Here is a 25,157-nt window from a genome sequence, read left to right on the forward strand (position 1 = left end):
CTTTCTTCTGTTGTTCTCAGGCTATGATTAGTTGCCTAAGTGCAGAAGTCCTTCCTAAACCTACAAAAATAGCAGCGGCTTTCTGTCACAGCCAGGCTCAGGCTGCGCACTCAAAAGCAGTATGAAGTCTTTTCTCATTCTCTTCTGTGTCATTAGGGAAAATGGGACCGCACCCTCCCAGCATGGTGCCTCAACCGCTATAGCTGTGCCCACAGAAAGCCCCCGCGTTAAGTGGACTTCTGGTAAGTTGATGCAGGGTTGCCAAGTTTTCAGAGGCCCTGCTGCTTGCTAGGAAATCAATTCATCTCCATAAAAGATTCAGCGGTACCCGCCTAGAGGGATAATACAGCATCTGCAGCAATGTGCGGAGGACTTTCAGAGACCAGCTTCGGGCTCTGGCGAGAGGCACAGAGACATTGAAGCCTCCTCCCATTGCATTTGCCAGTGTTCTGCTGTAAATTACCTAAGTTCACAAAGCAAGGCATGAGGCACAAAGACAGCGCTGAAGTAATCAGGGTCTCCCTAAGTACCAATCTCACCTTCCAAATCAACCCGAGGCCAGCACTCTTTGCCCCCGTTCCACGTTACCAAGTGTGACGGGAAAATGCACACATGGACATAAAACCAGAGTGGCTCCACAGGCTCCCTCAGAAGCCCTCAAACTCTGGAGCTACCTTTACAAGCCATTTAAATATGAAGCACTAAAAGCAAGGGCATTGACGTTAAATGCTCAACAACTGCATTAGAGTTACTTTGTGTCGTTTGGGTCCAATGGCTAAACTTTCGCAACTCCAAAGTTGGGGGGATGCTCATCCAGTGTTGAGAACCAGACTTCAGACCCAGAACCCAGGTCAAGGGCTTGACAGGTGGAGCAGGTCGCCTGCCATCCTAGCACTTGGAAGTCTGAGGCAAAGCAGGCTGGCTAACCAAGCGAGCCGCATCCACAGATTTTTGATACAAGGGAGAGATTGCATCAATAAGTAAGGTGGAGTAATAAAGGAAGATTCCTGATGCAAATCTTGTCTCTATGAGCACATGAATATGCCAACACCCATGTGAGCATGCACACACACATATGCACACCATCTATACAAAATAAACATGTTTTAATGTAAGTAAATGTCACCAATCAAACAGGTCCCCATAAAATTTATGTTTTCACACTTTCCCCAACAGGGTAAACAATATACCTTAATAATACTTCAGGACTAAGTCTCACACCAAATGGGAGGTGTAGAAGTGTATTCCTTCTGACTCAAAGCGAAATGTGTAGAACGGGATAGTCAGTGTGAAGAACCCATTTTTAAAAAGAGTGTCAAGAAAGAGAGAAGGAAAAAATGTGGAAAGCTCACTCAGCCATTGTGCATATCCAGCATGGCTGTTACAAACACACAGACCCTTGATTGGTGCTTCTTAGTCCTGGGCTTGGGTCCTGGTCACTATGTGACCCAGACAAGTCTCACACTGTAGGGAGCAGAGGACGCCTTTAACTCCGCGCCAGGCACTAGGCTACTTGCATGCGGCCCTTCTTATTAAACCCTGCATAGTGCCTGGTATGGAGTTGGACTAGCTGGTCCACCTATATATTTCATTCTCTCAGTCCTATTCCTCTCGAGAACCCCAACTAATATAAACAGTAAAAGTCTGTAACCTTACTCCCAACAAATAATTTTACAATATCGGTAAAAGGGACATGAAATAATAAAACGGAAATGAGAGAACTAAATCAATTAACTCCACCCCATATCAGTAATCCTGTCTCTAAATAGAAGGCCTGATTCTAATAAAGAGTATAAACTGGCAGTTGATGGTGGGTGGGGGACACTGGAGGCCGGAAGGGCTGCTGGGACCATGTAAAGAAGTCCCTTGAGTGAGTGATCTTGGCCCTTCACACACCTGCATTTTGAACCAAGCATTGAATCACCTCGGTTTTGGTTAGATCCATGTACAGTTCTAGCCACAGAGGCGGGTGACTTAGAGTGCAGCTCCTGCGAAATCCAGCATTGTCTGGTTTTAGATAAAGACCCAGGCCGAAGTTGCTGTGGGGTTCCTAAATGACAGGGTTCCGAACTGCAACATCATTCCACATTTCAACAAGATTCAAGACTTTAGTGACACTTTCCATAGACAATTTCACATTATTGTACATGGCCTAGACTCTGTCACAGCCAGAAGAGAGATGGTATGCCAGATCCCAGCTCCATTATTGTTTGGGTTAAGGTGGAGGGGCTTACTGGGGTGCAGAAACTTCTCACTTATCCCTCTGATAGATGGGGACAGAAGGTTTTAAAAGAAATACCTGGTTGATTTTGCCTGGAATGACTACTTGCACACTGAAACTTTATCCAACACAGGTCAACTTCCCCATGTATACCATTGCATCTTTGTCCAGGCCACTAGAGCACTGTACTGAGTATGTAAGGGGCTACAGTAGCCCAAAGAACAGCCTTCTGGAGATGGGGTTCCCTTAGAGGGAGATGACCCTTATCATAGTCAGTGGATTTTCCATACATCTGAAAGAAAATGTCACAATATAATATTAGAGGTCTTCGCTACAGACTCATTCAAGGGGTAGTAAACGAAGCATTCCTGTAGTACATAGCTTCTCCAAATGCAGTCATTGCAGTCGAGGGTTTTAAGATGGCCACAAGTACAAGCATTCCTCTTATTAATAAGCTTGCATCCAATGATGTAGATGGACTGTACACATACACATTGAAGCACAGAAAAAGGAAAACTGCCCCGCTCGTAACCAGCGTCCTCAAAACATTCAGTATTCCCTGTCAGCTAGACTCCAAGAGGTTCTAACCTTGAGTTCCAAGACTATCTAACCAATAGTGCTTCTCTGCAAATGAAGTCTCCAGCTATCATGGGCACATCAGAGGAGGAACGTAGGGCATGCCTACAGTCAGTAACGTCTACTGAACAACACACAAATCTTTGCAAGTTGTTAAAAGAATTGGGACTCAATGGACAAGGACTGGCTGCTGCTGACGTCATCATACCATCCTGCGCTATTCAAACTTCATTTTACTTAAGATATATAGACAGATATAGAGAAATATATATTTATTTATATAAATTATTTACTTAAATATATATTTACAGACAGACAGACAGACAGACAGATAGAGTCTTCGTTAGGGTTTCTATTGCTGTGACAAAACACCATGATCAAAAGGCAAGCTGGGGAGGAAAGGGCTTATTTGGCTGACACTTCAGCATTGCTGTTCATCACTGAAGGAAGTCAGGACAGGGACTCAAACAGGGCAGGAAGTGAGAGGCAGGAGCTGATGCCGAAGTCATAGAGGGGAGCTGATTGTTGGCCTGCTTCCCATGTCTTGCTCAACCTTCTTCTTATAGAACCCAGGACCAGAAACCCAGGGATAGCACGACCCACCATGAGCTGAGCCCTCCCCGACTGATGGCTAAATGAGAAAATGCCTTACAGCTGGATGCTCATCAGTAATATGGACAACGACGCGTGGAGGGAAGAAAGACTATGAACAAATGCACTGCTTCATTAAAGCAAGACGAGCACCATCGCTTGTGTGAGTCTGTTATTACGGTCAAAGGACGGAGTCTTCAGCTTGCATGTGAGCATCCACGTGTATGAAAATGTATCCTTAAATGGAAATGAAGAATTAAGTTTTAAGAGCATTAAATATTACAACATGACATCTAGAGTCTATCAAACATAGGCCGTTTATTCATTACTACTCATATAATTGCGGCTATCCAAACGTGTATTAATTATTCCAGAGTTTAATTTGTCCATTGTAATTTGTAGACAGTATTATGGCTTAATGCCTGTGCGTGAAAATAGAAAATATTTTGTCTTTATTTGCCATGCCACAAAGGCCAATATGCACAATTTTAAACCTTTGCTGTTAAATTTATGTTTAAACAGTCATCACTATCTTGCAAAATTTATTAATAAAGTTGTACGTTGTCAAAATAAAACCCAAAATGGCTTAAAAGAATGACAGTGTTTATTGTGTTCACGAATCTGTGGTCTGGACAGGGACTCAAGACAGTTTACGCCCGGGCTCCACTCCACAACAGCTGGGCCTGCTCTCGAACTGCAGCTGGGAAATCATGTGATCTCTCGCTCACTCGCCCACCTGTTTTGTCCCCTAAGCCAGGAACACAGCTGGGGACGGGGACAGCTGGGCTCCTCTGCCATTCTCCTGACATCTTTCCCTAGGATCACTCCTCCGTGTAGACTCAGAGTGTCTGGACTCCGCGCTCTGCCGTGAGTTTCCCACCGTTGTAGAAGGGTCTTGAGACACATTACAAATTACAGGAAAGGCCCAGTGAGACGGCTCAGTGGGTGAAAGGACTTGTCGCCATGCCTGGGGGCCTACCTGGAAGAAGGGAACTAGCTCCGAAGAGTGGCAGGCTCTGTGGTAAGAGTGCCCCTCCCACTAGGAAATAAATAAATGCAAATTCTTTTCCCAAAGGAAAGCTTGATTATTGCTCATGTTGCTTTCAGCCTACAGTCAACTGAAGTGATGCTCTGGACCTGTGCCAAAGCTTATCTCAAAGGGGATGATGACAGACAAAGCTATTTATGTCATCGAATTGGGGAAGGGTGAAAACAAGGAAGAAGTTGGGGTCCTGATAGCCCCTTAAGGCGCACACTCCTAGTGATGGGGCTTCTTCCTGTCACCACCTCTCACAGCCGAGCCACAGGTGGGCCAAAAAGCCTGTGACACATGGTTCTTTAGGGACACTTATTTCTAAAAACTATAAAGGAAACGAGGCCCAAGAGGAAGTGGCCTTGCCTTTTATGGTGTTGCCGAAGAACTGGCATCCTTTCCAGCCCTCTACGTTCCCTTGGTTCACCTGGGTTTAAGGAACGGGAACATGAACTCCCACTCCTCAATGGAGGCGTGTGAAGCCACACTGCAAGCACTCACAGGACAAACAGGATGTGTACGGATGGGACCAATGTTAGAACAATATTGGAAAATATGATCTGCCTCAGTTACCTTACTTTTCATAGCACACTGTTGAGGTTTTTGATTAAATATCATTGGAACCAATTTTGGCAGGCTAACAGGGATTTTTTATTTTATTTTATTTTTATGTATTGAGGACTATAAAGCTTGAAAGAAAAGGTGGAAGATGGATCTACAAATGAACCAGAATTGCAAGAGGCTGGGAGGAAAGCTGGGAACAGAAGTTAACAGACTTTTGTCATCACTGCTGTGACTGACTGAACAGTGATCCCTGGACTCTTGATGTCACCAATAATAAGAGAACAAACTGTCAGTCTCTGAGCCGTGCCCTCACACGCTGAGGTCTCAAGTCTGACCCCTTCAGAAAACGAGGCCCGTCTTCCACAAAAGCTCACAGAGCACAGGTTTCACTTCAAGTAAGAACAGAGATGGGGGCGGGGGCAGGCCAGCAAATGTCTAATACATACAACTAACCAATAATTTACCATCTTTTCTAGGAAAGACATCATTGTCTGGCAGCCCAGGACAACAGCAGAACCCGGGTGGTGAGCGGGTTTTAATCCGGAACGTAAGTCAAATCCTGAGATCAGAATTCTCCTGGAACAAGGTCAAATTCTAAGCCTACGGACTCCCCACAAACACAGGGTGCTTGCTGTCCTCACAGAGATTGGGGCTCCTAGAACGGGTGAAGGGTAGGTGGCAGCCAGCATCTGTCTTGAGCAGTTCCGAGTTAAGAAGGAAATTTCCAAAATGATGACGCAATCGCCAGTTCCTCACGCAGAACCATTGATGGGGCTGACTGTAGCAGTGAGACTGTTCACAGAGCAGAATCAATTCTACCATGGGGACAGACAGCTCACCAGATCTCATAGCACCCGTGCCCTGGCGACAGACTCTGTCTAGCTTTATTTGGTAGCCAGAAGGGAAGTTCTAAGTATTGCTAGGAAGTAAAGGCTCACATGGAAGGTGACCGTATGGAAGGAAACACCACACTGGTTTTCTTTCTGAAAAATCACCTTAAGCAGTGTCAACACCTTGGGATAAAGAAACCATGTAAATTCTTCATGAAAGTTTTGAATGTAATTGCTGATAGACAATCCCAAAGCACCACAACTAAATACCTTCATACAAATTTTTAAATGTGTGAACTAGTAGCATATGTAGTGGTTTTCTTTCTTTTTTTGGGGGGGGGGGATTTTTCGAGACAGGGTTTCTCTGTGGCTTTGGAGCCTGTCCTGGAACTAGCTCTTGTAGACCAGGCTGGTCTCCAACTCACAGAGATCCACCTGCCTCTGCCTCCCGAGTGCTGGGATTAAAGGCGTGCGCCACCACCGCCCGGCTTGTAGTGGTTTTCTTGTATTAAGAATAAATTAAAATGCAGTCAAAATTGTTTTCTGTTGCTACTTCCCAGCATTAATTCTGATTGTCATTAAGTGAGCACAAAAGGCCAGGTAAGACTAACTTTCATGAGATCGGGCACTCGGCTGGTGTGTCAGCCATGTTCACTGCGGCATCTCCTGCCCCTGGCAGAAAGGACATGGCAGGACATCAATAAGAATTAACGCTAGCAATTGTCAACTGCTTCAGATTGGTTTTATTTTCAATTATGTACATGTGAGTGTGGTACCAAGGGCCAGAGCTATCAGATTCCTGGAGCTGCCCCATGTAGGTACTGGGAATTGAACGCAGGTCCTCTGGAAGAGCATTACTCATTCTTAACCAGTGAGCCATCTCTCCAATGCCTGGAGAAAAAAATAGAAAAAAATAAGCACTTGGTGCCTATAATTCAAGTACTTAGAAAGCTGGGGCAAGACAGGAGTTCAAGATCAGCCTCAGCTATGGTAGAGGCTATCCTAGGCTATATGAGACTCTGTCTCAAAGAAATATTTTCTAAAATAAAAAAATTCTAATATAATTTCAAGAGAAAACAACAACAACAACACATGAATCAATAATCTCTAAGGATTTTTACTCTGGGTGTCTGGATGCTATCAATACACTCCCTAAATCCCTCTCTAAAAGACAATGTTTAATATTTGCCCCTTAAGCCTGACAGCGAACATCCAAGATACACACTTCTGAAATCACTGAGTGCTTGCTGACAGTTGGCTTCAGTGCACACTAAAAGCCCTTATCAACTTTCAACACTGAAGGAGTATCTCAGTTCGGGCAGTGACATCTCTCTGGGAAGACTGTTCTGAGTCTGACGAGAAATCTGCCTTGCACAGAGCACAGCGTCAGTATTAAGGATCAGATGAGAACAACGAATAACCGGAAAAGAGACACTTCAACTCAAACACGGAAGTGGGCGTTTCCTAATCAGTAGTCATGTTCTGACTTTGCTATAGAATCTACAAGAATCACCGGGAAAGGGGCACGCTAATAAAATGATTTGGAACAACAACTAAATTCAATATTGTAAGGAAAAATGGGTTTGGAGGGAAGGAGACAAGAAAAGAAACAGCTAAGGGCTACGGGGCCTGCTGACTCGCAGTGAGTCACTACATCTCAGAACTGGAAGCGAGCTTAAGGTGGAAGCCACCATTTCACATCAACTCCAAAGCTATCCTGGGAGGATTAGAGAATCTGCAACCCCTAATACAGACAAACAGAGAGGTAGGTAGGGAAGAAGGACAGGGCAGAGGAGGAAGGGAATGCTTCCCAGCCAGCCAGTCCCCCGTCCATGCAAAGAGCATGAAAGAGTGAGCTCAAAAAACTAAAGAAATTTGCAAGCCAATCTAACAGGGGAGAATTATTAGTATACTTACTAATATACTTTAGATGGACAGTTCTTAGTTCAGCCACCAAATGAATATGTTTTAAAGATCCCCTTTCTGCCTTTATCGCTCAGTCTCAGCTCTTCCATCACTTAAAGTGGAGAGCAGCCAATCCCCGCCTAGAATGGAACACTTGGTATGCATGAGGACCTCTGTGAACCATCTTGACCTTCCACCCTTGTTCTTCCTCAGTAGCTCAGCTATGTCCCTTCAATCTCTTCCTGTTTAGTTTTTAGGTAAGACCATTACATGATTCTCGATTCTTTCAAACTACTGTCTCTTCCTACTCACGTTCAAATCCTACCCAAATAGACTTAAGCAGTGCCAAATATAAGAAAATTATCTCTAAAAGTATAACAGCAGACTCTAAAAATGAATATATATATGTGTATGTAATGAATAATAAAAGTGAATATATATGCATTTGCATTGCTGGACTGAAACGGGAATAAAATTTTCAAAGGATCCTAAAATGGATCTTTGGATTTCAAGTCAACTACTACTTTGAAGTTATGTATTTAAACTGTCAGATTTTGGATCCAATCAAAGGGTCATACTATTTAATTTCTGAGAAATTGCAGATACATGCTCAGTAAACTAGAAAGGTCCCACTTCTCTACCGAGATTTAAAAAGAAATCTTTCCCACAGCTGCCCTTGCTTCTAAAATTATTAATTCAGGATTTGCCAAAGGCTAAAACCATGCTTCCACATTTAAGTGAAACGTTACAGAAGAGGAATTTAAATAATCCTCTATTAATTACTCTGTTTTCAAAGATTTATATTGTAAAAACCTCTCTTCTGTGGGAGGCTTTCAGTAGCTCTAATTACCAGCTTCAGAACAGCCAGTTATAATTATAAGACTTCAGATTCAAAGTTGTTAAAGCCAGCTGTCCCCACCAAAGCAAAGCAATGACCATGAACCATGAAAGGTCATTGTTGACCACAGAGGCACAGCGATGTCCCCACCACTTCATCTGGATCTCAGCTTACTGTGACATCTTCAGTTCCTGATTCACTACAGATTACTACACTCTACAAGTCCAAAAGCAAGTAGCTCTTAATATAACGGCTTTTTTAAAACGTATGATAAAATCAAATCTGGCGTCTCTACCGTGAACTAAACAATCTTGTAATGGCGTTGCTATATTCTTGGAGGCCATTTGGGGGTCAGTCGTTCCCTTCATCCTTTTGGAAAGGAAGAGGGGAAGAGCTTCCAAGGACAGAAGAGCGGCCACGGCCGCCACCGCCACCCTCGAATTTGTGGTCTGCCTTAATAAGATTTGGCATCATCATCCTTGTCTAGAAGGAGAGGCAGGAGGAACTAGAAATATAAGCCCTGTCCTCAAGGCAATGCCAAATTGTGCTGCCACGGAGACAGATGTCAAGAGGGACGACATTAACAGCAGGTAGCGAAGAGGTACAGTCGGGACAGCCTGAGACTCCACAACAATGGACAAGCCAAAGCCCTCTAGCCGCAAAGCCTGCAGCCCACGTCAAGGCTTCTAAGATCTAAGCAACTCCACTCTTGACAGCTGTCTTAGAACAAAACATTTCCATAGCCAATTGTGTTTATAGTTATTTGACTTTTATTCATTGATTTTTGTGAACTGTGATACAGGATCTTATGTATCCCCAACCGGTCTCCAGTTGGCTATGTAGCAGTGGATGACCTTAAACTTCTGATCCTCCTGCCTCAACATCCTAAATGCAGGGCTCATAGGTGTGTGCCACCATGCCTACTTTAAACATCTTTTGAGGGCAGGAAATGAGGAAATTTACACAGACAGACAGACAGACAGACAGACACACACACACACACACACACACAGGGGGCAGAAACTATGAGAAACTATAAGTGAAACTATGAGAACTATCAAAAAATTGAAATTCTATTTTCATGACCCTAACATTGCTCTTCACATCCTGCTGAAATCACAGGCCATATACCATATACTAATCAGTCTTACAGTCCAAGAAAAATAATAAATAGCTCTATCTTGAGAATGAAATATGAAACTTTGATAGGCACAAAACACCATAGATACTGTTAAAACAAGGCTGAAAAGAAGTTTAAGATGTGCCTGACATATCGTTTCTATTCTTAATAACTAGAAGCTTTTACAAGTCAGGTCAAAGTTGAATAGACGGGGACAATGGGCAAGGTATGTGAGCATGAAATTTACAGAAGAGAATGTCTGTTTATAGCTGCTATGCTACTGTTGCGGTCGTAATTTTACCCTCCTGCCTCTACCCTAAGGGTCCTGACAATGCACTGACTAGTTTAGGCTGGAGAAAAAACAGAAAGGAAAGCATGTTTGCCCCACATACCAGCCGTCCACGCTACCAGCACGCGCTTGTTAAAGCTCCTTACACACTTTGTTCTACTGGATGAGGGAATCAAGGACACACACAGGTGGCCCGAAACAGCTGTGAAGGCGGCCCAACAACAGAGCCACAAAATCCCTCAAAATCCAATTTCTGCTCTTGCCGCTGTTTGAAGCTCGCTGGTGTTTGCAGGCGCCGTCCTGCTGCGACGTCAAAAGGCAGAGGCCTGGTAGAAAACGAGGAGGCCGCTGAGATAGAAAGCCCAGATTCCAAGCATGAGGCTCCAGGATGGCTTCTGATCGAAACACATTTCCAGAACTAGTCCGATAATAGACATACCCCAAGAACCGGGAGGTAGGCCATGACGTTCAAGAGCCACGGCAGGCACCTGACCCGTTTCATTGAGGCAGCCGTGTTTGTCCCCAGCTCTTCAGATTCCTCAGTGCTGGGTGCAAGTTTCTCTTCCGGAAAAGCAAACATCAACCATCATATTAAATATGTTTGATTCAAAGTACAGAGAACGCGGTGGTACCACTGGTGAGGCATGACTAAAGAGCAAATATCTCTGTTCTACAATACACAGTCAAGCTTTATCCACTCTCCTAGAACAGCATTTGCATCAGAAATAAGTCAATCCCTCTTCTCCCAAATTTCAGGTGAGGCCCTGAAACCTGACCCCATTCCTTAGGTTCCCCCTGAGCACTGGGATCTTGGCAGGGTATCCTCAAGACAAGCCATAGTCCTGGAAGTTGAGCTGTATCTGCTGCCAGGCACCTCCCTCATCACAGGATAAACACCAGGACCTTCCTTCATGAACAGTGGAACAGAAAGAATAGGCAGTGGGTACCACCTGCACATCTGTCTGAAGAAGACAGGTCTCCAGCCTCCTTTTGAAAGTGTTACATATGAAGCATGTTCACTTTGCTGCATAGTTTTGTGACAACTTGACACAGGCTGGAGTCAATCGAGAGGAAGGCTCCTCAATTGAGGAAATGCCTCCATGGAGGAGCTGTAGGCAAGCCTGTGAGGCATTTTCTTAATTGCTGATTGAAGGGGGAGGGCCCAGCCCAGAATGGGTGGTGCCATCCCTAGGCTGGTGGTCCTGGGTTCTTTAGGAAAGCTGGCTGAGCAAGCCAGAGGAAGCAAGTCAGTAAACAGCTCCCCTCCAAGGCTCTGCATCAGCTCCTGCTTCCAGCTCCTGCTCTGGCTTCCTTCCATGATGAACAGTGCTGTGGGAGTGTAAGCTGAATAAACCCTTTCCTCCCCGAGTTGCTCTTTTGGTCACAGAGTTTCATCACAGCCATAGAAACTCTAACGAGGACACTCTGGCACACACGGCTGGGTTACAGAGGGTAAAGACAGTGTGCCCCCTCCAGTGCCTCAGTAGTGGGAGCTGGTCTACAGCAGCACAGCTGAGATCACACTTCACAGCTGATCAAACGTGCATGCTTCCTCACGGCCTGGTCACAGGCCAGCCTGCTCTTGCAAAATGGTCTTTTTCTTCCCCTCAGCGAGCCAACTGCGATCCTGCATGGAATCAAATGGTTTGGGTCATTTTAGCTGAATTTTGATAATGTTTTATAATATATATAATATATAATGTGATATAATTATATAATAGCATTATTATACCTTATATATAATTATATCACATTATATGTGATTATATCATATTATAGTACATTATACATTATAATTATATAACATGTAATGTGTCATTATGTAATCATATATAATAACATATTTTGTTATATATATATTAATATATAATTTATATATATAAACTACACACATGTATATGTAGGTTTTTGGTTTTCTTTTTTTTTCAGGACAAAATTTTCACAACTTATAAGGAAGAAAGATAGGAGGGGAAAAGATGAGAGATGTCAAGAAAAGTTACCTGCAAGTAATAATATTTTAATAGCATCCTAACAGCACAGGAAAGAGAAGAAAACGGAGATGAGGACTGTTTATGTGCCCCTTAAATCCGAGATAAAGGAATAGAAATAAAAACAGCTTAGCAGGTCTCTTTGCCCTGATGCAAAGACAGAATAGAAACCCGATTTTAGGTCAAAGTATCAGATAAGAATCTGACTTAAGATTTTGGCTATGTCAATTATAAGGTTATGGGTACTCTTAAGTGTTCATTAAAAATTCAAAACGACCAAACAGTTTCCAGTAACTGCATATTATTTGCTGATTGCCTTTCTTCTCAGTTCATTACGAAGTTGTAAATTGATTCTAAAGAATATAAAAGGCACTAAAAGAAGGCTCTTGTTTGAGTCTCGAAATTACCCTGAGTGACTATGAATTAGAAAAAGAGAGGTAATCAAATGTCCTATCAATTGTTCAGAACATCTCCCGAATAAAGATGCGGGACCTAGACTATAAAGGGGCGAACTATTGGCCTTGAGAGAGACGGGTCACAGCTTGTTAACACAGTATCATAATAATCACATTTTATTTTGTAAGAGATCTTGAAAATTATTCAAGGCTGCAAAACTCCAAAGGCATCTGATGCCTCTATTACATGATACATATAATTGTCATCTAAAAGAAATATACAGATGCCATAAAGTATGGATCTGAAGCACAATTAATAAAAGCTCAGGGTCAGAAATTGGGGTTCAACCTGAAGAGCCGAAAAGCAAAACAGCCAGTCACTGGCTCTGACCTTGACCTCAGTCTGAAATGGCAATCCTGCCTTCCAGAAGCTCAGAATGAGACGTGTCTAAGAGCTGTCTTCCCCCGTCTTATATTCCTTTCTAGGGTTGGGATTAAAGGCAAGCACCACCCAGTTTCTATGGCAACTAGTGTGGCTACTGGAATTACAGGTGTGTGTTACCATAACCTGGTCTGTAAGACTGACCAGTGGGGCTGTTTTACTCTCAGATCTTCAGGCAGTCTTTATTTATTAAAATACAGTTGAAATGCCACTACATGGATCTTTTGAAGAAAAGAGGATAATATTGTAAAGCTCTGTCCTGTTTTTCTAGAGCCAGGTTTCAGTGGGCAGAGTTGAGCAAACAGCTCCAGGGGCCCTAATTTATAAACCTAGTATGGGGGACCACCTCATCAGTATCAGAGCCCAGGGTGCAGTTGCATGGCCATTCTATTCACTATCAAAGACAGAGAGGAGATTTTATAAGCGGGGGAGGGGGGCTTGCTGTCTTGAAATTCAGATGCATTTTATCCAGGTATCTTTCTAAGCATGGTGGGGTAAGGGGTGGGGTTGGAGGATTTCTTGAAGGAAGAAAAGAAGCCACCAGCTGTTTTAACTCAAATCAGGCTTACTGAGTCTGTAAATTGATCTTATTGAGTAAGATCAAATGGCAAGGGGCCATTCTGTGCATAAGAGAGACACCAAAACACATTTTTAGGAAAATAATCCACTAACTCCGGATACTAAGATACACATTTAATATTACCAATTTGTTTAGTAATTCACTACAAATCTGCCATCCACTGTGTAATAAATAGGTATTCGTAATCACTATTGATGAATCTGTGTAACTCACTGAAATAAAGAATTAACTAAAATGTATTAATTTGATAAGTCTATATCACTCAGTCAAAAGAACTGACTGCTTAAATCTGGAAATCTGATAGAGGATATATTTGGCATAACTAAATTCAAATGGAGAGCCACAATTTTAGAACTAACTGAAAGGGACTAATGACTACACCAGCCATGGGCATTAATTTTAAAATGGCTTCAGGCTAGGCAATCTTGTAATGCTGTCTTTAAGGTCAACAATAAAGTACCCCTTTGACTTTCCTATTGCCTACCACTAACCTCAAAGATGCAAAGCGCCCTCTAGGGTTGGGTGCAGTCGTTCAGGTGTCCCCTCCATCACAGCCTTTATGATCTCTTCAAGGGAGTCAAATGGCTCCCTCATCTGACACTGTACTGAAGCCACTTTAAAGCCTGTTACTGACCTTTGCAAAGGAGCTCAGTTCCCTCTTCCTGATACGCAGCATCAAGGCTGGATGTGTCAGAACGAATGACGCCAATAAGGAACATGAGAGAACTTTTGAAATTTGATTTTCAAAGACCCTTCCTTGGCGAGTTTTCAGTAACCTGTATTAATTTTATTCATGATCTGTCCATCTGCAGACACTACCTGAGAGATTACAGTGTTGGCATAGTTTGTCTACATGACACTGGGGACAAAAGCCATAGTGACAAAAGCAATCTACCATTGAGGTATATGTGCAGCTGCTGGGCTTCTGCCTCAAGTTTGGACACCGGCTAGATTCAAGCTCAGTTATTCATTTATTAATGCGTATATGTGTGTTGGATGGAGAGGTGCATATGGCGGCCCAAAGTGGACATCCGGTATCTTCTTCCATGACGCTCAACTTGATGTGTACTGAGGCAGGTTCTCGCTGAATCAGAGCTCTCCAGTCCCACCTAGTTTTGCTAGGCACTCAGCCACCGAAATCCATATCTTTGAATTCATGGCCAATTTTTCTACCTTCTCACAAAGTCTACATTCCTATTCATATGGGGCCTGTTGTGGAACGTGCATATCGTCCCAGCACTGAGGAGACTAAGGTAGAACAGCAAGTCTGAGGTCAGCCTGGTCAAACGATGAGAAAACAACAACAAAACCAAATGAATTTGATACTTAAGGCTTCGACAACCTCCCGTGCTTTACTTCCTGTTGCAAACAATGCACTCTGTCTAATGCCCCATAGAAATCAAGCCTTAGCTCTGGGAGATGCAAGTATCTGTAGGACGTTTCCTTTTTATCTTACTTGTCCATGAATGTCTGGGACCTGACCGAAAGTAGATGCTCAAACACCACATCTGCCAAAAGAACTGACAGAGATTTGAAACCAGCTCTGCCTGAACGGAGATAACGGGATTGCTGTGGGTTTCTACCTTTGATATAAATCTCTCACAGAGCGGTCACAAAGACAAATGAGAATGAGATTCCCAGCTCTCTTTGTGAGTTGAATATTTAAAGGGAGTCTGCGGGACCCTGGCAGTTCAGTGAGAATGGTAGCAAATCTAATAAACTATTCTGAATTAGGGGAGAGATTTTTTTTTTTTGGCGTTCAGAAGATATATGGGCTCCGCTAGAACCAGTTTCCTTATGTACCCAAGGGTGGTTCATCTCCCTGCATTCTCCCAACTCATCCAACCGTCTTGGCTAATTGGTTGAGTTAGCTAACTTGCTCTTGAAGAGGTGTTCTTAGTCAGGTTCACAGATCCAAAAGCGGCTTTGCAGAGGGACGTGCTTAACATCTGGAATTATGTGCTTAGTATCTGGAACAGGGGTATCGAGAATGGTGAGATATGAGGGTCCTGGCTCGAGCTGGGGGGGTGACTCTGTGGGTAAAGCGCTGCCGAGCAAGCATGCAGACCTGAGCTCGGATCCTCAGAGCCCATGTACAAAGTCATGCCCAGTGACACGTGCCTGCAATCGTAGCACTTTAAAGGTAAGACAGAGAAATTCTGGAAAGTCACTGGCTAGTTCCTCTAGCCAATTGGTGAGCTCCTTGTTTCAAACAACAATGTTAGGAGTGAAAGAAGATCCCTGAATCTATCTCTGTTCACAGGCGTGCAAGTGCTCACAAAGTACACAGACATGCACACCACCCTCCTCTGGCCATGTGTATACACGTGTGCAAATTTACACACACACCATCCTCCTCTGGTCATGTGTATACATGAGTGTAAAATTACACATACACACACACACAAATTTTACTTTAATGTGTACTGTTTATTTAAAATAAACTATTCTAATTTATACTTATCATAAATTGACAAAACACTCAACACATGTATGCGTGTGTGCACGGGATGTGTGTTTGTGTGCGCGCGTGAGCGTGCATGCGTTAGCACATGCACACGCAGGAAGGATCTGGGGTGGACACAAAACTTCCTGTGAATCTTTTAGGGAACAATGCCCATTAGACAGGACCCAAAGCAAGGTGTGGCAGGGGAGATGGCAGCATGCTGCTTAAGGATGAGTCCAAATCTCAGCATCTACTTCTCGGTGAGAGTCAGCACCTATAACGCAGGGAGGCAAATCTGTGATGATCTGGCAGTCTCTGGCCAGCTAGACAAGTGCAACCAAGGAGCTCGAGATTGAGGGTCTTCTGTCTCAACAACAGCGCAACATGATAATAAATATGGAGAATAACTGTAGAAGACAACCAACCTCAACCTCCGGCCTCCACACACATCTTCACACACCCACATCCTGTGCACACACACACACACACACACACACACCTTCACACACCCATATCCCCTACATACACACACACACACATACACACACACACCTTCACATATCCCCTACACACACACACATACACACACACACCTTCACACACCCATATCCCCAACACATACACACACAAACACACCTTCACATATCTCCACACACCCATATCCCCTACACACACACAAACACACCTTCACACACCCATATCCCCTACACACACACAAACACACCTTCACACACCCATATCCCCTACACACACACACACACACCTTCACACACCCATATCCCCTACACACACACACACATCCCGTGCACACACACACACACACACCTTCACACACCCATATCCCCTACACACACACATACCTTCACACACCCATATCCCCTACACACACACACATACCTTCACACACCCATATCCCCTACACACACACACACACACACACATCCCGTGCACACACATACACACACACCTTCACACACCCATATCCCCTACACACACACACACACACACACACACACACATACCTTCACATATCCCCATATCCCCTACACGCACGTACGCACACAGTCAGTTGGAGAACGTAAGCTAGAGAGTCTAGGCCACAAGAGCAACCTCACCTCAGCACCACAATGGCATTCATTCCTTCAGACTGGAATTATTCGTCTCTTGTCTCCCACTCCTTAAGGTCAGGGACCACAGCTTGCATTTCTCTATGCTGAGACTGGCAGGGAGGAGTAAACCACGGGTACCGTGGAAACGGATGGAATCCACATAGGAAAAGGACAGCTGCACCAATGAGCTTCAGAAAAGCACCCGGTCCAGCTGTAGCACAAAAGACAGGAGAGGACTGGGCTGTTTTGTTTTATTTTTATTTATTTTGAGCTGGCTGCTTTTCGGATGATGTTTGAAGACAAGCTTTTCAATTCCACCTCTGAGTCACCGAGTGTGACCTGGTTGATCTAACCAGCAACACAACCAAAGCAATTTCAGCTGCATGCCGAAGCAGAATTCTGGGTTTTTATCCTAAGCCTGTGGGCCTTTGTTGTTTTTACTTATCCTTTGAGAATTTCACACTATGCATTTTGAGCATATTCACCTTGACTCCTCTAGAGCCCTTCCTACCTACCTAACCACCCCCAAATTCATGACATTTTTTCTTTATATTAAATAAAGCCCACCAACCCCAATTTGTGCTATTCACATACTCACGGATGTGGGGCCCTCCTGTAGAACATGGTCCATCTACCAGGAGCCAGGCCCTTAAGAAAAACTGATTCCCCCTCCCCTATAAGCAACCAACTGGCCACAGCTCCTCAGTGCGATGTTCCTTTCCCCTCCACGCAGGGATGCTGGTGGTCTATGCAGGTCTTCTGCAGGGAACCCAGCTGCTGGGAGGTCCTGTCATGTCCAGGGGACAGTTTTGCTCATCCCTCCCCATCTTCCCCTGTGGCCCCTGGATGTCCTGTTTGTGGCTGAGCACGCCACTGACACTTGTCTGCATTTTGCTCGTTTCTGAACCTGTGTTTAACGCCATCCACGGCAGAAAGAGACTTCCCTATGAAGGTTGTAGGACATACTAACCTACAAACACAGAGACGTGCCCAGACTTCAAGGCACACTAATCTACAAATACAGAGATGAGCCCGGCGCTTTCTACCGGGAACACTCAAGCCCTTAATTCTGTTCAGGCTAAGGATGTAACGTGTCAAATTAAAAAAAAAAAAAGTGCCTTGAAGAGAGGGGTGGCTCGTGTCTCAGGCCCACACTCCAAAGAACTCCCAAGAATGGAACTGAAAACAAGAAGGAATAACCTTTCCAAAACATTTCCATATTTCGCCTGGGAGCGAAAGGCAGTTTCAGAAAGGCATGAGCTGGACAACCTCTCTACAGTGACGGAGACGTAAAGACAAAACCTCCATGTTTTGTTTGCTGCTATGGGCAAAGGAAAGAAGAGAAAATATAAAATAAAATGCCAAACTACAGTTTTCGAAGCCTCACAAAATACTATTGGACAGCCAACTGTAAAAACACTTTGAGTAATTCAATGTCATTTAAGGGAAAAAAAAAAAAACAGGGAGAAAGAAATAGTAATGAAAGAAGAAAACCCAGTGTTCCTAGCCCAGGCTTCCAGCTCTGCCAGGATGGGATTCCAGGAATTGTCCTTAAATTTCAGAGCAGAAGGCAAAGCCTTGGAACATCCAAGTGGGCACGTCCTAACCTTGCCATGGACAGTCACTTTTCCCTCTCTCCTGGATGGGGAAACTGCTTTCCAATCAACCGCCCCAGGAGAGGCTGCAGGAACGTGCCAACTGGCTCTGGCCCTTCGAGAAGTTTTCTGAATCTCAGGAAAACATGGGTCGCCCAGGCTCTCGGCTTCACTTAAACTAATGGAGCTATGTAAGAGGGTCAAGACATCCACATGCCTTATACACCTACAAGCAAGATCTCTCCCAGAAAGACAGCACCATCTGCCTGGCACATTAGCGTTACCCAGCAAACCAAGCAAGCTGGCAGGGCAGTGCGGACTCTCTGCACCCTCTGTTGCAGCTGGCACATGGGATTTGTAGTTGGAAGCGTCATATCTTGACAAGGCATGTTCCCTTCTTTCCTCAACACTATGGAAGGGGAAAACACTGTGTTGGCCTCTATAAAAACAAAATCAGAAACAAATCTACTACACACAATCTTTAGTTCCACAATACTTTGCAAGCATGCCCATAACATATGTGCCTTATGGATTATGTCATTGATCAGATTTTAATCTTGAATAAGCTATTTTTAGTTATGTCAATGATCTTCAATTTTTTTAAAGATTTATTTATTATGTATACAATATTCTCAATACTCTGCTTGCAAGCCAGAAGAGGGCACAGATCTCATTACAGATGGTTGTGAGCCACCATGTGGTTGCTGGGAATTGAACTCAGGACCTTTGGAAGAGCAGGCGGTGCTCTTAACCTCTGAGCCATCTCTCCAGCCCCCCTTCAATTGTTTCCAACATCTATTCAATACAACCCAAATGGATCTCACTCAGTAGTTTCTTTTTTTTTTTTTCAGTAGTTTCTTGATGTAAAAAATGATGGTAAAATAGTTTTTAGTGTTTTATGAATTTTTATATCTTTGGACTTTAATAGTTGAATAAGGTCAACTAGAAATGACACTGGGATTATGCTCTTTTTCATGTTGTCTACTTTTTATTTAATGGCATATTCATAGCATGAATAATCAAAATTGGGCTTGTTACTGAGAAAAATTAAGGTTGTACTTTTTCATCTTAATTTAAATTATGGTTTTAGAAAGGTATATTCTTAGACTAGGTATATTGAACATAAAATAAAGTTTATGGGCCAATAAAGATTGGTAAAATGCCTGTGCTATCAGAGAAACCCTGTCTCGAAAAAAAACCAAAAAAAAAAAATGCCTGTGCTATGGTCAATGGCAGTCCTCAAAAGGATCCACCCTATTCCCCAGAGCCCATTACTATTACCTTATCTAAAGAAAGTATGTGATCGAAGTAACCCTGTATTATTTACTAGACCCCTGTGCAACCAGAGAATGTTCGGACGAAAGGCAATGGAGGCTGGAGTCCGGCAGCCACAGACAAGGAATGTCAGGGGACACCAGAAGCTGAAACAAGAACACGCTCTCCCAGGGACTTCAAAGAGAGCCAGCCCCTTTGTTTCAGACAACTGGCCTCCAAAACTTGGAGACAATCTATTTCTCCTGTTTTAAGCTTCCAAGTTTAGGGTGAACCAATACTGTACCCTGACGAGTATCTGTTTTCAATTAGCTGGAGAAATGACGCTCTCCTGGTGAACTCTAAAGGACATCAAATCCGGAGAGTACTGCATACACAGATTTCTGCAGCAAATCACCTCACGTACAGATGACCAACTTTCCATAGAACCCACTGGAAAAGCACAATGTGAAACCATTGTTGCTGACTCCACGGGCACTGGCCGCGGGCGTTGCGAAGGGAACGAGCTGGGTAAGCACCTCCTCACTCAGCATAGGGGCCTGTCTGCATTCAGCTAAATGCTTCCTCTGAAGAATGAGGTCAAGAAGAAACTAGCAAACCCCTCTGTCCTGAATCAATGAAACGCATGGATTTTATGGGGGGACGGGAATAAAGCAAGTGTGGAGAAACTCTTTTCAGTCACCTCCTTCTGCCAAGGAGTCACCATGCCTCATTACATGAGGTGGTACTTCCATGGCTAGTATTCTTTGGCTTAGGGAAGAAGTCTACCCAAATAAAATGGGTAGTGGCGGGTATTACGTTCCTGTAAGTCACAAGGCAGCCCAGGACAAATTCAGCTGCTCCAGTTGACCTGGATGCTCAGCGGGCAGCAATTCTCCGGCTTCTGATGCCACCATGAATCTCACTGCTCCAAATGGTTTCTTATCAACACTTTCCTTCTGAGGAGGATAATGGCCGCATCCTCCTTTATAAAGCACTATTCATGAACATTAAATTCAGAGTTCAATACATCTAATCTTCATTTTCCCTGAATGCTGGAGCTGAATTACACTTGATGGTTCAGACAATGACTTTTGTCTATAGAACAGATGGGACCTTTTCCTTCATCAGAGAGCTCTCTAATCAGCTATCCCTTAAGGGAAGAGGGCACGATGTTAAAAACAGCAATGCAGGCTGCGGAAAGCAAACCCAGTTTCCTCAACAGAGATTGCTGTCGTTGCCTCTGGCAGCCCACTATAACTATATGGTAAAACCCCACAAACTCTGGGTGCAGGACGTGAAGAAGTCAAGAGGAAAGTGATCCAGAAACTGCCATGCAGGCTGCGAGGGAAGGAAGGGCAGCGGTGGTCCTGCCCAGCACTGGGCCCTGCAGGGTATATGTGTCCAAGGGTGCACTGTCGTGGGGGACAACCAACAACATTTTCAAAAGATGCATTTGAGACTGCTCCATAGCAGGCAATGTGTTCCTGGTGTTGTAAATCTGGTCAACAGCCATGGCTGGTGAGGAAAAAGGGTGGAGAAGTTGGACCTCTCATTGCTTTGCTAACTGGTCATGACGTCAAGTTAACATCTGAATATTCATGTTTATGCTAACAGCTTATGAATATTCGTAGTTATGCTCATAGAGCTATGAATATTCATGATTGTGCTGATAGATCTATGATGCTCTCAACCTTGCCCAAAGAAGCTGCTTTCCAGTAGACAGTGGGGAATGTGAAGACTCAGAACTGGTAAAAATGCAGAGATGAAGTGACTGCATGGACCAGGCCTGCATGGGACCATTCTCTCTCTCTCTCTCTCTCTCTCTCTCTCTCTCTCTCTCTCTCTCTCTCTCTCACACACACACACACACACACACACACACACACACACACACACACACGGTTGGTGGTAAGGGAGTCAGGTTTTCTTTGAGGTCCAAAGGAAACTGGAGGGGTTAAATGGAGGTAGATATGAAAATACACTGTGTAAATGTATGAAATGCTCAAAAAGTGAATAAGATATACTTTAAAGCATTATGCTTCCATACGAATACTTTCTATGTGCATTTCATAATCTATTTACTCTCAAATCTGAGCCGAGGTGTTTCAGGCCATGCTTGTTGGTGCTATGTAGTGTCACCAAGTGCGGCGCACAGTGTGCACGCTGTGCACTCAGCCTCGAGACGACAGTAAGATCCATGATGCCACACAAGTAATCGCTGCTTAAAACACCCTGATTCATCACTCATTTGCGTAAGTTTGGGTCATCGCCCATTCAGAAACCGTTTTCCATTGCCAAGGTTTCTGCTGCCTTCTCCGTTCACATCTGTGACCTCACATGGGTGGTGACCCACAGTTATAAAAGCTATGACCTAGAGAACTCGGCTGCCAGATCCACTTATGGCTTTGGAAGTTAAGCTGGTAAGAGAATATTAAAATGACAGAATATTTTAAAAACTAGTTATATAGGGGAGAAGAGGAAATCTCTATTTAATAAATGGGCGAAACAATACTATTCCGGTACACGGTCAAGGGGCAACTGCCAGGATAAAAACGACCTTCGTGTAAGAGAACTGGATGAAGAGATGTAAGGAGACAGGCCGAGAACCCCCACAACCATGCTGTGTAGAGAAAGGCGAGACCTGAACAGGCTTGGAGACACTAATGACAAGATGCACTCAAACAAGAGAAGTCTGTGATGGGGTGCCCATGTAAGTCATACAAGTGTTACCATTCCAGAAATGAGAAGGGAAAACTTCAAAGATAGAAAGGTTACAATACTTTCAAATATAACAGAAGTTCCAGAAAAACAGCAATGGATGGAAATGATGCCTGGATTTGCAGACTGGGTCATTGTTGGCCCCGCAGAGCAAATTCCGTGTTTTGTGGGATGCTAACATCCCACCTTGCAGAGTGCTGCAAAGAAGACACATGACCTGCAACAACAAACCCCCTGTGTTGCCCTGAAGTAAGAAAAGAAAGGAGAGAGGAAGAGAAGAAGGGACAGAGAAAGAGAGGAGGGGGTGGAGAAAATTCCCTAAGCTCCAATAAGTAGAATTACCTACTATTTACAACCTCTGTGCTCTGCAAACTGTCTCTCAGAAAAGCATTCATGTTGTCCAGAAAACATGCTAAGTCTCTTGTGTGGTTCAGAAACAACACAGAGCACCAGGGGTACCAACATGAATAAGAGGTTAGCCCTGAATTTGAGGAACTTACAGTTGTGGCGGAATACATAGACATTCCCACTACTCTGCCTCTACTTCATCAGACGCCCCCTTAGAAAACAAAGAGCGACAGTCATGACAGCAACACAGACAGAAATGAGAGCCAGGGGCCATAGCAGTTGGAATTTCACATGAGATGATTCTTGAAGTAGCGGGGTCTAATAGGTTGGGGTCGGGGTGGGAAGCTCTGGAAAGTGTCCCTAAGGAGCCCCTGACTGGCCCAGACTCATGAGAACTTCAGTGTATCGCAAAGGGATTTTACATGAACCTACAGATTTGGAAGTGGAATTTGGGACTTTGCTGGGTTATTTTGTCTGCAGACTCCATTCCTTTTGCCTTGTCTGTGATGGTGCTTGTTTCATGTGCCAGAACTTTGTGGTTATTTCAAAGGCAGACTCGCTACTGGGAAAAGGGAGTGTGCAGGGCTGGAGAGGTTGCCCGTGGTTAGGAGCATGGCTTTTCTTCCAGAGGACCCTGGTTCTGTTCCCAGGCCCCTCAGGGTAGCTCCTAACAGGCTGTAACTCCAGTTCCAAGGGGTGTGATGCCCCCTTCTGGCTCCTGTGAGCACCAGGCATGCAATGCACACACATCCCAGCAGACAATAAACAATCAGACACATAAAATAAAATAATTTAAGTGGCAGGGGAGGGACGAGTCTAGGAGAAGTAAAAATAATTCACAAGACCATGTTTCTCCCCACCTGAGCCCAAGCATGTACTGGAAATTTTCTGATAGTTCAGGCAACCCTGTATCACAACCAGGGTACGGTTTCCCACTAAGTGATGCTTTGCAACCAACATGCAATGCCGCTCTTCAAGGTCACATGAAGACGGTTACTCTTCATCGTGCCCCTTGAGGTACACAGCCTGCAGGAGTCCCCTCCTCTAATGCAAAACGCGGGTTTCTAGTCAGCAAAGGACTTCAGGAGGGCAGCAGAGCCATCTGACTTGTTACCAGGAAAGGACGTTTTAGGGGGAAGCAGGTTAAGGATTTAGAGTGATAAGGAAGCCCTATCGGGCTCAGGGCTCAGGGTGGGGTGCTTTCCGTGATAACAAAACGATACTGCTCTCAGTTTGGGTCTATGGACACCCAAGCTAGTTTGTTTTCTTTCTTTTTCTGTTCGACACAAAGTCTGGCTGTACAGACCTGGCTGACCTGGAGCTGGCTACGTTGACCAGGATGGCCTGAAACTTAGGAGCCTTGGCTCCTTACATGCAGGGTTTCCTGGCCTGCACGCGAGGGGCTCCTACGAGCATCTTTGATCTCTTCAGCATTCTGGCCCTAGGACAATTACTGGTTACAGTGTAAGCTACCTCGCATCTGTTTTGAAGGACGCCATACACATACAACAGTGAACGTGAATCAAGAGAGGTCATTAAGTTCTGGAAGGAGCAGGGCTATGAACACACTAAAACCCACTCTATTACATACGCTGAAGGCCGAACCGCATGCTACACTGTACTGTCCGTGCAAATTATAGTTATATGCCAGCTTCAGAAAAACTTTAAAGCACAAAATACTATGCATATTATCTATTATACTACATATTATCTATATATTATAGTATAATTATCTATCTATACTATATAATATATATTATATCTATATAATTATACTATATATTATCTAAATATATAACCAACTAATTTTACTGGTGACTCATCTGCAATGTCTATGACGATTCTAAGCCACTTAGCTACTTTTTTTTTTTTTTTTTTTTTTTTTTTTTTTTTTTTGGTTTTTCGAGACAGGGTTTCTCTGCAGCTTTAGAGCCTGTCCTGGAGCTAGCTCTTGTAGACCAGGCTGGCCTCGAACTCACAGAGATCCGCCTGCCTCTGCCTCCCGAGTGCTGGGATTAAAGGCGTGCGCTACCACCGCCCGGCTTTAGCTACTCTTGAGAACAAGACTTGCTGCACTTTTTTCTATTTCCTAATTGACATAATAAGTGTACATTTGTTTAGTGAGTGTGTTTGCTTGTGTGTATGCATGTAGCCATGTGAACATGTGCCACAGCATATACGTGTAGGTCAGAAGACCACATGTAGGAGCTGGTTCTCTCTTTCCATCATGTGGGACCCAGGGACAGAACTCAGGCAAACCCCATTACAGCCGAGCCCTCTCACCTGCCCCAACGTAGCATCTTACTAGATACGTA

The 25,157-nt window shown here is 44.1% G+C and overlaps 1 protein-coding gene and 1 pseudogene across 1 annotated transcript in view; one reads left to right on the forward strand and one right to left on the reverse strand.

Moving 5' to 3' along the window:
• The window catches only part of Ppm1l (protein phosphatase, Mg2+/Mn2+ dependent 1L), a 216,326-nt gene that overhangs the window by 109,525 nt on the left and 81,644 nt on the right, over positions 1-25,157 (reverse strand).
• Positions 1,375-3,038, forward strand: LOC119826510 (annotated as a pseudogene).

Source organism: Arvicola amphibius, chromosome 11 (genome assembly GCF_903992535.2).
Source record: "Arvicola amphibius chromosome 11, mArvAmp1.2, whole genome shotgun sequence".
NCBI lineage: Eukaryota > Metazoa > Chordata > Mammalia > Rodentia > Cricetidae > Arvicola > Arvicola amphibius.